This window comes from Triturus cristatus, chromosome 6, assembly GCF_964204655.1.
Source record: "Triturus cristatus chromosome 6, aTriCri1.1, whole genome shotgun sequence".
NCBI lineage: Eukaryota > Metazoa > Chordata > Amphibia > Caudata > Salamandridae > Triturus > Triturus cristatus.
This window is the reverse complement of record NC_140589.1, coordinates 236,132,413-236,151,841: the sequence shown is the minus strand read 5'-3', so window position 1 is coordinate 236,151,841 and position 19,429 is coordinate 236,132,413.

Sequence of the window (19,429 nt, the reverse complement as noted above, 5' to 3'; positions counted from 1 at the left end):
GACCTGTGCAATTGTGGCAGTTACCATGGTGAACGGTGAGTTCAAATACAGTGTTGTGCATACACAGGCATTAGGAGACTGTACCGCCAATTGGCCGAGTTGCGCGCTTTGGTGCTTGCACTGGAGTTTGCAGATCCTAATGTGACCACTCTAATTGTAAGTGATTCTTATTACTGTGTACAAGCTTTCAATGACAACTTATTCTTTTGGTCTCAGAATGACTATCGTGATTCCAAAGGCAGCACAATTAAGCAGAAGATGCTTTGGGTTCGAGTGGCAGATCTTAAACAACGTCTGACACTCACATATGGTATATATACACTTGGCCACTAACGTGTGGGGGCACACGCGGTCGGCAATAGTTTGGCTGATGAAGCGGCCAAATCAGCAGTAGCCATGTGTCTAGTTGCAGCCGTTACAAGATCCATGACTTAGATTGATAATGACATCATTGCAGCAATCGCTGCTACTGAGAAGGGTGATAATTACCCTCAAGGGTTACCTCCAAAGTACTCTTATCATTTAAGTCCCGATAAGGTTCCGTCTGTAAGAATTAGTGACGTTGGTGACAGGTTAATTCCCAACGCTGACCACACTCTTTCATTGATTACAGCCGCACACGAAGGCATGGCTTTGGCGCATGCTGGAGTGTCTGCGACGGTTTCTATTTTGCAGCAATGTTACTGGTGAAGTGGTTTATATAAACAGACTCGTAATTATGGGCTTTCTTGTGACATTTGTCAACAGATAATAATAATAATAATAATACAGAACTTTATAAAGCGCGAACAGTTACCTCTCCAGGAGGTGTCCCGGCGCTGAACGCAAGCAGAAAAAACAAATACCGAAGTGCAAAACAGTTAATTAACGAGGTTGGGAGAAGAGCCAGGTTTTCAGCATTGGTTTAAAACACGATTCAGAGGGGGCCTGTTGGAGCTCCGGGGGGAGTGAGTTCCAAAGACTTGCTACATTGGCAGAGAACGTTCTGCCGCCCAGCCGGGCCCTTCTTATTCGCGGGACTGCAAGCTGGGTCCGGAGGTTGGAGCGAAGAGAGCGGGCCTGCGTGTATCTTGGCAGTCGGTCCCTCAAGTAAGTAGGACATGAGCCAAACAAGGATCTGAAAGCTAACGTAAGAGCCTTGAATTGAATCCTGTGTGCCACAGGTAGCCAGTGAAGTGATCGAAGATGCGGAGAGATGGAATGCTTGAATGGAATATGCATTAACAGTCTCGCAGCCGCATTCTGGACCACTTGCAAGCGTTGAATTAAGTATTTGGGCAATCCCAGGAACAGGCCATTCGCGTAATCCAATCTAGATGTGACTGTCGCATGGATTACCATTTTCCTGCAATGTGTCGGCAAAAGTCGCAGGATTTTGCGAAGATTCCTAAGTTTACCCAAGCAACAGCCCATCAGCTGTTGGGTGTGGGAAACAAAGGACAGATTGTTGTCCCATCGCACTCCCAGATTTTTTGCCGAGGGGCTGGGAGAAGGGGGGGAGCCCATTGCTGCCGGCCACCAGAGCTCAGAGGGGGGCGGGGCGCCTTTGCCAAAATGCAGCACTTCCGTTTTGTCCACATTAAGTTTCAATTTATTATTGTTCATCCAGGGCGCCACATCCTGGAGGCAGCCTTTAAAATTTGACAAGGCTGCCTCAGACCCCTCTGCGTATGGATACACAAGCTGAGTATCATCGGCATAAGATACTGCCTTGACCTCCCAGTTAGCGATCAGTATGAAGAGTGGGGCCATATAGATATTAAATAGAAGTGGACTAAGCGCCGAGCCCTGAGGTACGCCACAACCTAACTGCTTAGGTGTAGAAGAAACAGTCCCCAAGGCGACCTTCTGGGTTCGCTGGGACAGGTAGGAGTGTAACCAGGCCAGCGCTTGATCCTGTATGCCCACTTCCGACAGTCTCATCAACAACCTTGCGTGATCAACGGTGTCGAAAGTCGCCGAAAGATCCAGGAGCACCAGCAAAGCTGAGTCTCCCGAATCTAACGACCATCTTATTGATTCTGCCACCTCGATCAGAGCTGTCTCGGTGCTAAAACCTGGTCTAAAACCTGACTGAGTCTCTTGCAGAATCTTGTTGTCCTCTATGTATTTACTGAGTTGCCGCTGGACAACTTTCTCCAGCATCTTGCCCGGGGCAGCCAGAAGGGAGATAGGGCGTAGGTTGGTGAGATCCGTAGGATCTCCATTAGGCTTTTTCTTTAAAGGGAGGAGGGTAGCATGTTTCCATATGTCTGGGAAGACCCCCGATGAGATGGATGTATTCCAGACGTGTTGTAAGGACGGAGCCACAAAATCCGCCATTGTGCACCACAGTTTGGGAGGGCAGGGGTCATCCGGCGAGCCTGACTTGCAACACCTTAATTCATGTAAAACCGCGGGCAGAGTTACAGGTTGAAAACAGGTCAGCGGACCGCTTATCAGCAGTTTAGCAGATTCTTCTGTTTTCTCTGTTGCTACCTCTGGGCCAAATGAATCATAAACGCTCTTAATCTTCTGGTCAAAGAAATCCGAGATTTTATTACAGATAGTGACCGAAGGCGGTATCTCCCTTTCAATGCATCTAGGCTTGAAGAAGGACTGAACCACCTTGAAGACTTCCTTGCTGGAGTGTTCTGCCTGTTCAATTGACGCAGCAAAAAATTGTTTCTTTGCCTTTCGGACAGCCTTCTGAAATTTATGGGAGGCCATCTTATAATGAGTTCTCTCCAGAGTCCCATAATTTACCCTCCACCGCCTCTCTAAACGTTTACATTTAGCCTTCTCCGTTCTAAGATCCTGTGAGAACCATGGAGCAGAGGGGGAGTCCCTTTTGGACAGCGCGCGTTTAGCTGGAGCAATGGATGAAATCATATTTTCAATCCAGTAATGAAGCCGCTGCGCGTCAGAATTAGCGTTCCGTGTTAACGTGGGCATGTTTTGCACCAGGACTGGGCCCATAGCGGACGGGACAAGCTTCGACCATTGTCTTTTCATGAAAACTCGTTTGCTTGGCGTTGGTCTGTCAGCTGCCAGATTTATTGAAAAAGGTAAAAGCAGATGGTCAGACCAAAGTAGTGGCAGAGGATCTTCCAGCAACACCCCTTCAATGTTCGAAAGGATGAGATCGAGTGTGTGACCCGCCCTGTGTGTGGGTCCCTTATTAATTAGGCTCAGATTTGCGGCCATCAGGGTGGCCCTTAATATCTCTGCTTGGGCACAATCTGTTCTGTCCATATGGATGTTGAAATCCCCCACAACAAGGAAGTAGGGATGGAGGAGGGAGCTCTGCACTATTACGTCCAGCAGGTCAGTAAGATTAGAGTCATTCCCCCCAGGTGGGCGGTAAATAACTAGACCTGCTAAGGATGTCTGAGAGCCCACCTGAATGCAGAAGTGAAGCCCCTCCATGCCCGCGATCAGCATAGGGGCCGAGGATGTTAGTGTGAGCTGATCTTTAATTATAGCAGCTACCCCACCACCTCTTTTTCCACCCTGTCGGTTGGCGAGGCACATTGTGTATCCCAGGGGCACTGCCAAGGCTATAGCCGTCACGTTATCCTCACTAAGCCACGTTTCAGTTAAAAATAAAACATCCCAATCATGGCCTTCCAGTAGCAGCCAGATATCATTGGCATGCTTCGAAAGGGATCTACAATTCAGCAACCCTGCTCTAAGACTTCTATTGCTGAGCGGTCTGGACTTGCGAAGCCCCATCACCTCATTCTCCCATACACCGAGGTATTTCCCACACGTCCCGCAAGTAAAATCGAGGGGGAGGGAGCCTGGGTCAAACCTGTGCAAGTGGCAGTCAACATCCGTGTTAAGCCTCCACAGATCATCTCGAGACCACACGATCCTTTCCCTGTCGGTTCCATTTCGAGCAGCGTGCCTGGCCCTGGTCGCACACTGGTCGCGGACGGGCGCAGACGGGCTTGCCTTTGGCGCGCCGCCGGCGCGCCGCCGGCGCGCCCGCTGCGCGCGTCCGCTGCGCGTTAGCCAGGGCATCAGTTTTAAACGTGAGGAGAAGCAGCAACTAGAGCGCTGACTGCCGTGTACCGGAAGTAGTAGACTCCCTCCACATCAATCGGGACAACACCCGTGGTGGAACGGGGAGGAGCAACCGGTCACGGCAATCAGACAGCACCGAGAACAGGTAAGCTAAGTGCAAATAGCAATATTTAGGGTGCGTTTAATGTGCAAACAGGCGTTTTAAAATACGTAACTGTGCCAATAGCTGAAGGGAGACACAATTACAGTAAAATAACGGTAGCTGGTGCAAGTTATTATTTAAGAATAAAAGCTTCACACAAAACACATTAAAAACCGAATAAAAGAACTGGCTCCGTCAACACTTGTCATCTAGCAGGACAAAGCAGTACTGTCTCTCTGCGCGTTAGCCAGGGCATCAGTTTTAAACGTGAGGAGAAGCAGCAACTAGAGCGCTGACTGCCGTGTACCGGAAGTAGTAGACTCCCTCCACATCAATCGGGACAACACCCGTGGTGGAACGGGGAGGAGCAACCGGTCACGGCAATCAGACAGCACCGAGAACAGGTAAGCTAAGTGCAAATAGCAATATTTAGGGTGCGTTTAATGTGCAAACAGGCGTTTTAAAATACGTAACTGTGCCAATAGCTGAAGGGAGACACAATTACAGTAAAATAACGGTAGCTGGTGCAAGTTATTATTTAAGAATAAAAGCTTCACACAAAACACATTAAAAACCGAATAAAAGAACTGGCTCCGTCAACACTTGTCATCTAGCATGACAAAGCAGTACTGTCTCTCTGCGCGCGTCCCCTTTACTGTCACACGACCACCACTTACACAGCTGTGCATTTCTAATAGACCTTTTGCTGTATGTATCTTGATCATTGCGGTCCATTTTCTTCAGATACTGCTTATAAGTAAATCTTAGTTGCAGTTGATTTGTGCACGTTTTGTGTGGGTTTGGCCATAACGCAGTGCTGACGCTCGTAATGTCATCAGGGATTTGCGTGTCTTTGTTGGAATTTTTGCATGTGGCACCTTCCATTCTGACCAGAGTCCAGCATTCACCTCTAAGGCATACAAGGATGCTATGTGGTCTTTGGGGGTGCAGGTGAAATTTCCATCTCCAAACAGGCCTGAGGGCTATTCAGTTGTGGAGCGAATGAACCGTGATTTAAAGCAATCCTTGACAGCTAGAGTCTTAAGTACTGGCAGGAACTGGCTAGCCCACTTGTACAGCGTGCAACGTGCACTTAATAATCTCCCTAGAAGATCTCTGGGTGGGCGGACCCCATACGAAATGCTCTTTGGCATACAAATGTTTGTTCTGGACCATGATGGTCTAGACATGGCGGCGGCAGCTGCAACCTTTGACGTAGATAATCATTCTACTATGTTACAGGACTTACAAGAAACCCTCTGCCGCTGATGCAGCATTACAGATTCCGGTAGTTGGCTGGCTACCCAAAGTTGGAGATCTGGTCCGAGAGAAGATGGAGAACAAAAAAGAATTTGGCCCCTCTTATCGTGCACCGGTTCCAGTGCTTGGCGTAAAGTGTACTCGTACAGTCATCTTACCACCACTTCCTGGTCGCAAAGACAACAGATACATCTCAGTGGACAATGTCAAGCTACAACATCTGGCCGATCCTGAATAGTATAACACCAGCTGCATCATGTCCAGCAATATCCAGGAATCCTGTGTTTGGCGCATCTGACGACACACAGAGTGACACTGCCATAGAGATGAATTCTGTCACTGATCCCTTGCTTACCCAGCCAGCCTCTGCCTGTACTGAGGAAACTGAATATGCTTATCCCACAAGCGAGTCGTTGCCTGGTTTACAACCAACTACCCGTAGCCAGTCACGCTTTTCTTTTGACTCGATTTCCAACTCATCAGTTGACCCTACAAAATTCAGTATTTTTGTCTCCTGCTTCAAACTGAATTATTTGGTTGCTCCGTGGACATACATCTGGTTGGTGCTGATCCTAATTTTTCTGTTAATGTCCGTTGGCTTTGTGACAGTTTTTTTCTTACTCATCAATGGACATTACTTGCCAGAACGCTCTGCTGTTCAGTTGGTGACTGGAACTTTAGCTCCCCACTCGTCTTCTCACAACATGAAACAAGACCAGACTTTTGTTAACATCTCTGCCTTTCCAGTCGCTGACGGCATTGTCTGGGATGCTGTGGATTTCCAGATTCATGAACCTACCGAGATTGTTAATGTTCTAAATGCACTTTGTGTTTCAATGGGAGATGTGGTGAAACAGAACATACGTTCAGAAGATTGGGATGTGAAAGCAATATAATCATTATTTTCAGATTAGAAGTATTATGCTGCCTTTGAGGCTGAGGATTTGTATTTAAATACTGTTAATTATGCTGATTTATATTGTTATCAGCACTTTGGACACCATTACCTGCATAAAGCTACTACATTTAGAAATGTTTTTAATTACACATAATGGGAACATTGCCCAACTCCATTGGAAGGCAGCTCTAAAATCCTGTTAAAGAAATTTACATATTATACATATTTTAATAGGTCCAACCCAGAGTCCTTTTATTTTAAACATATCGTCTACTCCCAAATTGATGTTGACTCACACAAAATTGTTGTATTCCAATTTGTTTAAACGCTGCCTTTCACTCGGTGGCTATGAACATTGGAAGGACACAGTTGATTTGAAATCTGTCTGGGGTTCTAGATCCTGGCAAGTTGGAGGCACTGAATCTTTGCATCGTGCGTGCCTCATCCCAACACAAACACTGTTTTTGAATGATTCCATTTATCAAACAACCCGTTTTGGCCCAGCGACTACAAAACAGATGAATGCCCCTGCCATCCCTACTCTGGCTCAATATCATAACTGGAGCTTGATACTGATTACTCGATTGAGGAACTGCAAGTTTTATTCCAGAATGTAACGTTAATGCGTCAAGTTTAGACCCATTGGGATGGCTGGTTTGGAAGACGAGTGCTGATACCTGCCAATTGCGTTTCCATGACTCAGCCCCTGGTTACAAACAAGTTAGACCAGATCTACGTTTTTCAGATACACATGCGTTTACTACGTATTCTGTAGGTACATTGTGTCAAACTTGGTTACAACACTCATCCCTACCGTCAGTTAAACAACATTTATCGCTGTTGTCCAGTAATATTGACTGGGCCGATTTTATTAAAGGCCCTTCTGGTTCCAAAACAAAGAGGTTTCTTTGCGCAGCTTACAATGAAATCTGAAAGCTTTCTCAAATTGAAGCTGCATCACGTTTGAGGGAAATAGATCAAGCTAATCTAGAAAAGGTTCTTGCCGTTGTTGACAATAGTATCAACACACTATCTTCTATCATTTACACGTTAGATGTTATGTTATGTTAGGTTAATTTTGTAGAGCGCACAGCTACCCAACTAGGGTTTCCCAGCACTAAACCTGGCAGGGGACCAAAAGCAGTAAGTTAGAATCAAAGAATTAAAATTATTGATTAAATAGCCATGTATTTAAAAGTTTACGAAAACTCGGAAATGAGGTTTCATTGCGAATGGCAGTGGGGAGAGAGTTCCAGAGCACTGGACCTAGATAGGCAAAGGAACGACCACCCATTCTTTTAAGTTTGACACTAGGCACCACAAATTTACCCTGAGTGGCTGAGCGAAGTACACGAGAAGACAGGTAGGGGTGAACCAAAGTTTGTAAGTGTTTTGGAGAAGAGCCAATTTTAATTTTGTGCATATATCTCATGGTTTTAAACTTCACACGGTTTTCAACCTTAAGCCAATGAAGTTTATGCAGAGCACTGGAAGTTGCAGAGTTTTTGGGAAGCCGGCATAACACCCTAGCAGCAGAATTTTGGACCACTTGTAGTTTCCGTATAACATCCTTATTAGAACCCAGATAAAGGATGTTTCCATAGTCCATTCTCGAGGCACAAGCGCCTGGACTACGGTTTTCTGGGTGGAAACCAGAAGCATACAAATGATTTTTTTCAACCATTTTAAGATGGTAAAACAAGTGGCAGCCACTTTACAGCCTGCTGCTTCATAGATAGATTATCATCAATCAAGACTCCCAAATTGCGAACATAGGCAGAGGGCTGAGGGAGAGCGCCCATTTCACATGGCCAATGCTGAGGGTCCCAGAGATTTTTATTTTTCCCCAAAATGAGGACCTTGGTCTTTTCAGCGTTAAGCTTAAAAAGATTACCTTGCATCCACGATGCAATGTTTCGTAGACCAGTCTGAAGCACTGAAGGTCCGCACAACTGTCCCGTGGAAAGGGAAAAGAAGATCTGGGTGTCATCAGCATAAGAGAACAGGCACAACCCTGATTTCTCTGCTATCGTTGCCAGGGGTTTAATGTACAAATTAAATAAAAGGGGACTCAAAATAGAGCCTTGAGGCACCCCATAGGAAGAGGGGTAAATTTTAGAGGTGGCTCTGGATGAAAAAACTTGAAATGTCCACTTGGCAAGAAAAGACGGAGCCAGCCAAGTGTTGTGCCAGTAATGCCAAAGGATTGCAAGGAGTTTAATAACACAGTGTGGGACACCGTATCAAATGCAGTGCTCAAACCGAGCAATATAAGAGGTACGGTATCCCCAGCATCCAGTCACTGACGTAGCACCTCTGATACTCCAAGCAGAGTTGTCTCAGTAGAAAAACCTGCCCTGAAACCGGACAGAAAGGGATGTAAAAGGCTAGTTGAATCCATAAAACGAATAAGTTGCTGATTAATATGTTTTTCCAAAATTTTGGAATAGGTGGGAAGCAAGGAAATGGGCCTAAAATTAGACAGCTGGGAAGGATCCGCATTGGCCTTTTTCAAGAGAGGAAGAACCATTGCATACTTCCAATCTGAGGGGACAACGGCTTCTTGGGTAGAAGCATTTAGTAGCTACATAATGAGCATCAAAGAGGATGAATCCAACTGCTGCAGCACAGAAGGAGGGATGAGATCACGAGGAGAGCCAGATTTAATACTATTTAGGATTTTTTTGAAAGAATTAAAAACAAATAATGTCCAGGCTTCAAGTTTCATGGAATAACTCGCTCTGTGGTCATGGGAGATGACGTACCAGATGCCACTGTCTGAGTAGTTTGTAATGCAGAGTATATTTGTTCAACTTTGTTCACAAAATAGATTGCGAGGTTATCGTACTGTTGTTCATTAAGGATAGGTGGCATTGACTGTGTGTCCGAACCAGCACGTTTTTTTACCATGCTAAACAAAGTACCCGAACAGTTCTGGGCATTGGAGATAGTGAAGGATACATATTTCTTTCTGGCTAATTTACAAAGGTCTTGATACTGCTTTAAGGCTATCTTATGGTTGGATTTAGAGTCCTGTGAGTAATTCCTCCTCCAGCTCCTTTCCAGAGTTTTACATTTGGTTTTCTCAACCCTTAATTGCTCCGTAAATCAGGGAGCAGGGAATATTGTTTCAGCTGTTGTTGATATTGTACAAGAGGATGTATCTGTATTGTATCATGGTCAAAATCACTTACGTTCTGTGATGCAGTTTGCATGGACTTTGCAAACTTTGAAAATAGGAAAAGTGCCATGGGATTATTTAAACACAACTGCCTTATTTTTCCCTTTTAATTTAACTGACAAACTACAGTTTATGTCCATGAAGGATGCAACGTACACACTTTTACATATTGAGAAGATTGACCCTCTACCATTCTCCATGGCCGAAACTGACTCTGCTGTCTGGCTCTTCCACGGGGTTATCTCTTTACCGTTTTCTTTGTTTAAATTTACCTTGTGCATGAAGCATTACCCGATAGGTCGCTATGAACCCCTGGGCAGCGCTTTCCTCCATGAAGTGTGGTCAGTGCCTTTTACATACGGATGTTTGTGAGATGACAGAAACGTATACCTTACAGGGGATTCTTGTGACTCTATATTAGGTTGTTCCCTTGTTGCAAAAACATACAGATACATGGGGCTTGTAGTGTTACCGCCCCAAATCTTGCCTGTGTTTTAGAAGGTATTCCTGTACCGGGTATTAAGCCCACTTTCACCCTGCTTTCTAATGGTAGCTATCTTCTTTTGAATAGCGAAGAATAGTGCGGTTTGCTTGCTGGCATACCGTACATTTTAACAGTTTCGCAGTGCGTAGTTTTCTGTAAAAATTTGCTTTTCCCACCCCTGCATGGGAACCTCGATACCTCAATTTGGCCTTGCATCCCAACTTTAAAAGCAGACTTCAAAAGTTGAGTAGAATAAGCGCTATTGTTCCAACAGGAGGTACCGCTCACTTCTGCACGCGAGACATTAGTCCTGCAGATAGTGAGTACAGATTCTGAGATTCAGGCCCTTTTAAATACGAACCTCCCACAACATTTCGGTGAACTAATTCATTGTATCTTCAATGCGTCTGATACACATGGCCTGGTGCATTTTTTTTAAATTGTGGGCTCTGGCCTTGTGACTTCTTTTCAGACTATATTTGGTGTAATACCGGCCTTTATTCATTCTGTTTTCTCCAGCGTCTTTGGTGGATTACCTTTGTTGCTTACCATAGCCGCTGGTGTCCTTCTATTGATCTGCCTGATGCGCAATGGATGCACCGCTTGTGGCCCTACATTACCAAGAACGGTTACAAATGCTCCCTGACCGGATGCTTCAATGCTATGGCACGCTGTCTTTCCGCTTTGCGTACTACACTTGCATGCAGCCTGTCTTTTCATGCTTGGAATGCTCCTTTGAATGGGCGTTGGATCTTTGCCTCTCCAATACGTCAACACCCAACCCGGATTACGACCTGTTAATGAGTCCCTTAGAGGCCGTCCACAACCCTCCCCTTAATCTTCCACCTGTTCGAGGAGTATGGGGGTTACTCCGGCCATTGAATTATTTGGGATAACTTGGTGCTTTACCTTCCACTGGGTGGAATAGCCACGTCCCTACTCCCCCGTCACTTGACACATGCGAAAGATGGCTTTAAATATTTAGGAATGTTCATGATGCTGGGTAAGGAACTCTGTTTCGATTAGAACCTGGGGATGCTGGCGAAAGCCTGCCGGGAAGCGATGGAGAGCTGGAGAGGGCGGCCCTTTATTCTATTGGGGTGAGCAGTCATGTTTAAAATGATCTCACTCCCAAACTTGTTGAATGTTTTGCAGAACACATTCTATTGAATTTCAAGAGGTCTTTATTAGGATGGAGGGTGACATGTGAACCTTGCTGTGGGATGGGAAACACCCCAGAATTACCCTTGAACCTCTACAATGTAACCTGCATAACGGGAAATTAGCTCTATCTGCCTTGAAAGCATACTACCGGGTGTCCCATCTAATGAACGTCAACGACTGGTTATTTTCCCCACTAGATCACCCCACTTTTAGGCAAGACGGGTGAAGTGGGAGAAAAAGTCCTGCCTACACTATCTCTATGGGGGCAAAGTGGTGCAGCGTCTTCTCCCAGCCACCCAAGTAGCCTTAGAGGCCTAGGGAAAAGCTTTGAAATGTCTAGGATGGCACCATAGACCCACGTGGGAAACACCCCTGTGGGATGGAAATTGACTCCGGGAGATGTGGAAATTGCAGGGTTTAGAGGCATGGGATCTTAATGGGATCTCCAAGGTAGGGGATATGCTAGAGAGTGGAGCCTTAATGCCATTTTTCTCACTTCAGCACGAGTTTGGGATGAATACTAACCAATTTCTGAAGTATGCACAGTGGCGACTCGCATAGGGCATGCTGTGGGGCGGTGAGGAGGGACTGGGGAGGGGCAGGGTAGGGGTAGTAAACTCGGACATACGACGGAATGGAGGAAAGCAATTATTACGTTCCTCCATTCCGTTGTATGTCCAAGTTTACTGCCCCCCTACCCTGCCCTCCCCGTCTCACTGCCCCGCAGCACGCCCTATGCAAGCCGCCACTGAGTATGCACAAATACAGCATGCATGGCAGGCCGAGGGGCTACCTGGAGAGGGCATCCCAGAATACGCCCCATTGGAAATGTAGGAGCTGTGAAAGGGGGCGATCTCCCAAACCAACAAAACCCTAAATAACAACATGGCCAACACCCTATAAAGGATGCAAGCGAAATGGTTAGAGGATGTAGAAGACCTGGAAGATATTGACTAGGAAGTGGCTCAGATGTACCTGCGGGAGGTAGCAATAAACTCAAGGTTATGTTTAATCCAATTTAAAATCCTTCCCAGAGTGTACAATGATAGACGGGGACTACACACTATGGGGAGGGCACAGAACCTGCATTGCTTGCGGTGTCACAGAGGGACAGTTCCTTTTTCCACACTATTTGGGGATACCCGTTAATCAAGGACTACCGGGTAGCAATCACTGAGGAACTCAGTAAAGTCCTTACAGCAACGTTCCCGCTAGAACCCAAATTCATCTTCCTGGGGTTTCCTAATGACATTGTTCTGCCACAGACCACTCTTGCTCTGTGACTTAGGCCTTGTAGTGGCAAAGAGAGACCTAGCCCGGTACTGGGAGGTGCATTAGAGCCCAACATTACAGGAGTGGAGACGGGCCATGGATAAGTATATGGTGGCAGAAAAAGTCACTTATGCTAGCAGGGGTTGCTCCCGAAAGTTTCGCACAGTATGGGGCAAATGGATGCATAATGTCTCGCAGAAAATATTGGTAGATGGTGGGGGATGGAGCCAGGACATGCCATAATAAATGTAGGTGTGATGCCATCCTGTGAAATGATACATGTGCTTATGTGTCTCACACGCACGATTCACGGACATTGGTTCACAAGCACTAAGTGTTCACTTTGTTATATTCACTGCACCTGTTGAGAAATGTTGATGCTGCCTTTCATTATCTTGTGTTTTGAAATGTTTACATGAGTGCAGTAATACGCTTTGGTACTTCCCCTTGTGTTCTCATTAATTAAGTATATAATTAATGAGATCCTAACTAATACCCGTTGAGACATTGTTGAAGGTATCACTATTTACCCCAGTTTCAACTATGTCTACGGGTTCAACTGTGGTAGGCAATCATAAGAGCACGTCCGTGCTATTTTGTAATATAGAGATAATGCATACAGAATGTGAAATTCTGCCTTAGCCACTACGACAATAATATATAAATTAATCTGTTACTCATCAGTGACCAGACACATCTGGCTGAGTAGACCTGTTGAATTATTGACATACAGCAAAGGTCAGGGTTTTTTATAAGCATTTAACAAACAGGAGGAATGTGGAGCAGTAGCAGCACCCCTGCCCCCCCCCCCCCAGCGCCTTGAGACCCTCACGGGTGAGTAGTGCGCTCTACAAATGGATTGATTGATTGATTGATTGATTGGAGGATTTGACATTAATGATATGAATCACATGCTGAACAAGGCTTTTAAAATTCCTGTTTTCAGTCGTAGACATCTTATCATCTAGATGATGTGGATGAGCCAGACCCCTGGAACTTGCTCATGTCAAATGTGGGAGGAGCTAAGCACATGCTTTAAAATGTTCTGTGAGTGTTTCAATGTGTAATGATCAATTGATTGGGTCGAATTATGGCTCTGGTTTGTCCATACTCTTACAGGGGAGGCCCAGAGCTTCTGCAAGAGATAGAATGGACATATCATTCTTCCTCAAACAGCATATGAGCTCTTTCTCCTTTGTGGAGTCCCTAAACTAATGGTTCCAGTATAGGAACCTGACCCACGAGGGCCACTGAATTGAGGCATCAGAGTATGCCTCAATTCAGTTCATTTATCAGATTTTATCACTTGTGTAAAGTCAAGTAAGAACACAAATAGAGTTTCGAAGACGCAGGCTGTTTAGGGAAGCTAAATGAAACAGAGTTTATATAGAACTTCTCCCTTTCGATTTCTTTTGAGGACAGAGTTTGTCGGTGCTTAATTTGAGCAATGGTTGCTGGTGGGGCCCACAGGCACCCATTTTGTAGGGGCTGGCACTTATTTTTCCTCATCAGACTTTGACTCAGACCATGACAGAGAAAAAGCACAATATGGGGAATGAAAGAAGAAAAGAAGGACGGAAAAACAGTGACAATGAAATAAAGCAAGGATGAAAAAGAACTCAAATGAGTGAGAGAAAGATAAAGGCGTAGGAAGTTTCTGGTAGAGGATGAAAGAGGCGTGAGGTGAAATCAAGACTGTGCATCCTTGGTTTTCGGCACCAGTGACAGTCGGCTTCTGATCAAAACTTTGGGCTCTTTTGCTTATTTTTTTCCAAATTAGGCACTGGTGTTTCGGAAAACTTTGCTTACGTCCTGGCAGAAGAGAGGCTTACTGTAAATCACGGACAGGCACGTGCATCAAGCTAACTTGCGCTCACAAAAGTAGCGAATCGCTAAAAAAGCCTGTTTGCGAGCGCAATTTAGCTACTCCCAATGCATGAACCCAATCTGAGACAATCCATGTAATTCGCTAAAATAAGGAATCGCAAAAATTGCAGACAGATATTTAGCGATTCCTTAGTTCCAAAATCTCAAATTGCGATTTGCAAATTGCGATTCGCAAATAAGGACTCGCAAACAGATGCATGAGAAATAGCAAATAGCGATTTTCATGAAAATCGCTATTTTGCAAGTGCAATTTAAGGAGGATCACAATCAGGTGGTAACCATGAGTAAAACAGCCATACAGGTGCAAATCCTCCGAAACCTACTTAAACTGACCCAGAAGGCCTCTGAATCTTTCACAATGGCAGCGCTCTACCTGATGGTGAGGAGGATGAGGAGGATGAGGCTCCATGCAGCAGCCCAACGAAGAAGGAGAATACAGGAGCGCATTCTCAGAGTGCGCATCACATTGTTGGGACAAACAGATGAAGAAATCTACGACAAGTACAGGCTGAATGGGGACATGATCATTGACCTAATTGCAGAATTGGAACCCCTAATGTACAGCCACACTCGTAGGACCCATACCATCCACACTCATGTGCAGGCCCTATGTTGCCTACACCTTCTTGCGTCCGGCAGTTTCCAGGGGGTAGTAGATGTTGCTGGAGGGGTGTCACAAAGTTTCCTTTCACGTATCTTCAATTCTTTCCTGAACGCCATGATGACAAGGATTCACAACCATGTTACCTTCCCCACAACCCCAAAGGAATTGAATAAGGCCAAACTGGACTTCTACCATGTAGCCCAATTTCCACATGTAATAGGTTGCTGAGATTGTACGCATGTTGCCATTTGTCCACCAGCAGTGAATGAATACATTTTTAGGATCCGTAAATCCTATCATTCCATCAATGTACAAGTAGTCTGAATTGCTAACCATATCATAACAGACACTGTGACTCAATACCCTTGAAGCACACATGACTCCTACCTATTTCGACACAGTGGCATACACACCTGTCTGTTCAGGAGCGATTTTGACGAAGGACATCTGCTTGGTAAACATATATAATGATTCCTCTCACAAAATGGCCAAATGGCAATGCATAACTGTCACTAACCCTTTGTTCACTACCCTGTAGGTGACAGCGCATATAATGTGCGAACCTACATATTGACACCATTCCTCAACCCAGCCATCCCAAATGAGCAGAGGGACAATGCAGCGCACATCGCCACACGAAATGTCATCGAATGCACCTTTGGGCTGATGAAAAGTCGCTTTCGCTGCCTCCACAAGACTGGTGAAGCGTTGCAGTACAACCCGAGACCTGCTGCAGAATGGTGACTGCATGTGCCATGTTGCACAATATTGCTACCTGGAGAGGCATACCCATTGAACTGGCCGACAGTGGTCCTGAGGAGGACAACCAGCAGGGGCCACAACTACGACCAGCACATGGGTCAAGCTCAGCAGAAGGGCGAAGGAGACGTGCAGAAATTACAGAACATTATTTTTGAGGTGAGTAATGATGAGACACGACACAGCATGTTTGTCCTGTACTGTATTTACCAACATTAAACCAGGTTGTTGTGTTAAAGCACACATACCAGGTGCCAAGTAGCACAGGGATTGCATGCAGCAAAAAAAATACAATGACATTATTATAGGACTTGAATATCAGTCACTAGTAATGGTAGTGTCAATGGTTACCTCACCATGGTTGATTTGCTCTGGACATGCCTGTTTATCTCTTCCTACCACGCACCTTTCGCCGGCATCATCACCATCCCTCATGGAGGCTCCAGAGGGAGTTGTGCTCCGAGTGGTGCGCCTCCTGCATGTCAGGACAGGCACTGATAGGCTACTGAGGCTAGAGGCCTCCTCACTCCCCTCTTCCCCCGTCACATTGCTACTCCCAGCAGTGGCAGCCTGGATTTGTTTCACGGCATTGGTTACCTGGCCCAGTGCCTTGGCCGCATCCCCACAACAATGGCTCATCTCTATCTGCATGGCCACGGACCTACGGGACAGCAGTGCAGTGTTGGTGCTCAGGCGATTGTTCGATTTAGTATAGCCTTGTAAGCGCTGCATTAACTGGCGATGCCTTCTTCTCTCTGTCACCTAGCCCTCCTGCATCACCCTGGTCAGCTCCTGCATGGCCGCATTTGACAGCCTGTTGCCTTCTACCACAGCTGTTGTGAGTTCTCGCATGCAATCACTCATGACTGCAATGTTACTTGCCATCTTGCTGAGTTGTGCCTGCATTGACCTCATATGTTTTGCCTGCAGGCGCTGCACCGTGAGCATCTGGCCCTCCAGCCCACCCCAGACATTTGTACATTGGTCCTCCTGCGGTGTGAAGCGTGACCTTGATCTGCACATCCGGCTTTGGATTGTGCTGTGCCGGACCTGTGCTTGGGGTGTCGTTGTGGGGGTACCTCGAGGCTGGCTTGTTTCTGGAGCTGGTTCAGGCTCATCCTCAGTTTCCATGGTCTGCAGTGGTGCAACTGTGGCCCTGCGTACAGGGGGGGCACGGGCTGTGATTTGTGGGACCACAGGTCTTTCAAAGTCAGCCAGAGTCTCCTGTGTGTCTCCGTAGTCACTGGCCTCAGACTCTCGTTCTGCTGCATCTGTGATGTTAAACAGTGCAATGTTAAATTGTTTTACGGGTAATGTCGTGTCACATTAAGCATACTTTGGGTCTAATTAAATCAGTGACTGTCACACAGTGTTCACGTGTTTTACCTTCTTATAGTGTGTTTGTCTACCAACCTGCCTAACCTCCCATAATGAATTTGGGTGTGGGAGGAAAATGTGGACTGGAGTTTGTTTCTGTACACTTGAGCTGACTGAGGTGATGTGCACAATTTAATATGTTTCTTGGAATGGACACTTGCATGCATCTTTCCTTGTGATGTAGTGGCCGCTCCGGATGTATCCAACTGGGTCACGCCCACCACAGCTTCATGCTGGAGTGTGGACTCGACCAGGTCCTCCATGGGTGTATTCCCAGGCAGTGTTGCTGGTCCCCCTCCAATCTTCTTGGTCTCCTTCAGCCTGTCGGCAATCCTCTCCTTGGCACGGCTTGCGCAGGTCATACCACCGTTTTTTCCGGTCGTCTATTGTGCGGTGGGTGACCCCCACTGCATTCACTTTATTCTGGATCCTGAGCCAGATTTTCCTTTTCTCTGCCTCTGGTACCTTGAGAGACAGTTTTCCAAATAGCTTGTCATGGCTCCTAACTACCTCCTCAATGAGATTTTCAATTTCTCTCTCACTGAATATCAGCTTACGTTTCCTGGTTGATGCACTCCCCCCCTGATGCTGATGGATCCATGTTTTCGCAATAGACAGGTCTGCAAGCGAAGAAGTTGGTTGTCCTGCTCTGCTCCTGCACTCAGCCTCCTCCTCTCACTCTCTCTGAGCACAGAATGATGCATGGGCTGGATGACTTCCTGGTTGTGATGTCATCACCATGCATCAAGAGCGACGCGCTATTTGCGATTTCGCTATTAGCGAGAACGCAGTTAGGTATTTCTCTGTTTGCGCATCGCAGATGCGTTCTCGCTATTTGCGAGTGCGAATTTTAGCGATTCGGTAATTAATCGCTAAAATGGTCATGCATTGGAAATAGCGATTTCTAAATAGCGATTCTTTAATTTTCGCTATTTAGGAATCGCTATTTCTCAGTTTGATACATGTGCCCGTCTGTGATTGCCATGCCATTCGTGACTTGCCTCCCTCCCCCCACCCAGGGCCGGCCTATAGCATTGGCGAACTAGGCCCAGGCCGCCAATATTTTGAGAGGCTCACAGAGCTGTGTGCATTAAGGTAATGCCAACAGCAGCGCCCCTGTCGTCTTGCTCCAGCCTTGCCCGTGTCCCTGCGTGCTCGTTTCTGTCTGATTTGCCAGTAAGTGCTTTCAATCCTTCATTCTCATACCGCGGGCAATGGTTTTAACACCCCATTGCCCCATTCCTTGCCCTCCCTTCACCGTCTCACCCCTGCAGACACACGCCAACAAAACCATCATCAGCGTGAGGCAGCTAAGCTGTCGGTGATTCAGGTGAGCTGAGGGAGGTCCGGAGTCGTTTGTGTTCAGGGGCCAGTCCCTGCTCAGCCAGGGACTGACCAGTGAACACAAAGGGCCTCCTCCTTCTTCATTTAATTCACTACCATCAGCAAGGCTGCCACATTTCTGTCCGCCCAGGGTGCTATCTTAACAAAGGAAGGCTCTGCCCCCACCTTGCTTCTGCAATAACCTCGCCTCAGTGTGTGTGCTTCCGGGGTAAACTGTTTCCATTTCCAGCACTTCCTTCTCTCTTTCTCAGATACACACACCACCCTCACCTAATAGACATATTTCCAATTGATCCAGGCAGGACTGAGAGTAATTCATTTTTCCTTTTGCTGTATGTAATTATTACTACCTTATTATTTTCCTTTTTTTTTAATTAATCTGACATTGTGTTGGAAAATAAAAGTAAAACAGAGTATTTAATGGCAGAAAAGGCCCGCAAACCTCGCAAACATTTACCTTATTGCTGTCAACGCTGAAAACATGCACCAATTACCACCCATCAGTGTCCAGCACTACAGCTGCACAACACCCTGCCAGGGTCCAGGGCAGACACCATGCAAGGCCCAAGCGTGCAGAGAAAGCCGGCGCAAACTGATATGATGCTAACAGGATGGTAATTGGATTATGCCTGCCTTAGCCTGGCGTAAAACGGCTATTTTGGGCTGCAGTGATTTTTACAGTGTCTGCTCCCTCCATTAGTAAGCTGTGATTTACACGCGCTAATCTCCCTTAGTGGCGGCCATTTGTAAAGAGCTAATGCATTCCCAAGAGAGCCTGGAATAAAACTATCCTATAGTAAGCCAGCAGTACACCCAGGGCAGCAGATCACGGCCAGGACGCTCACTGCCTATGAAGGGGGGGAAACATTGTCGGCTTTTACCTGTAAATATTTTATTCATCGTTTTTCGGTTTTGTAATAGAACTAGAAGCAGTCAGCAGGTTTGCTACCAAATTAATGTAATTTACATATGAGTACATTGGAAATGCATTTAACTTGTCTAACGGTAATGTTGGGACCATCCAATGTGTCAGGTGCAGATTGTATGCT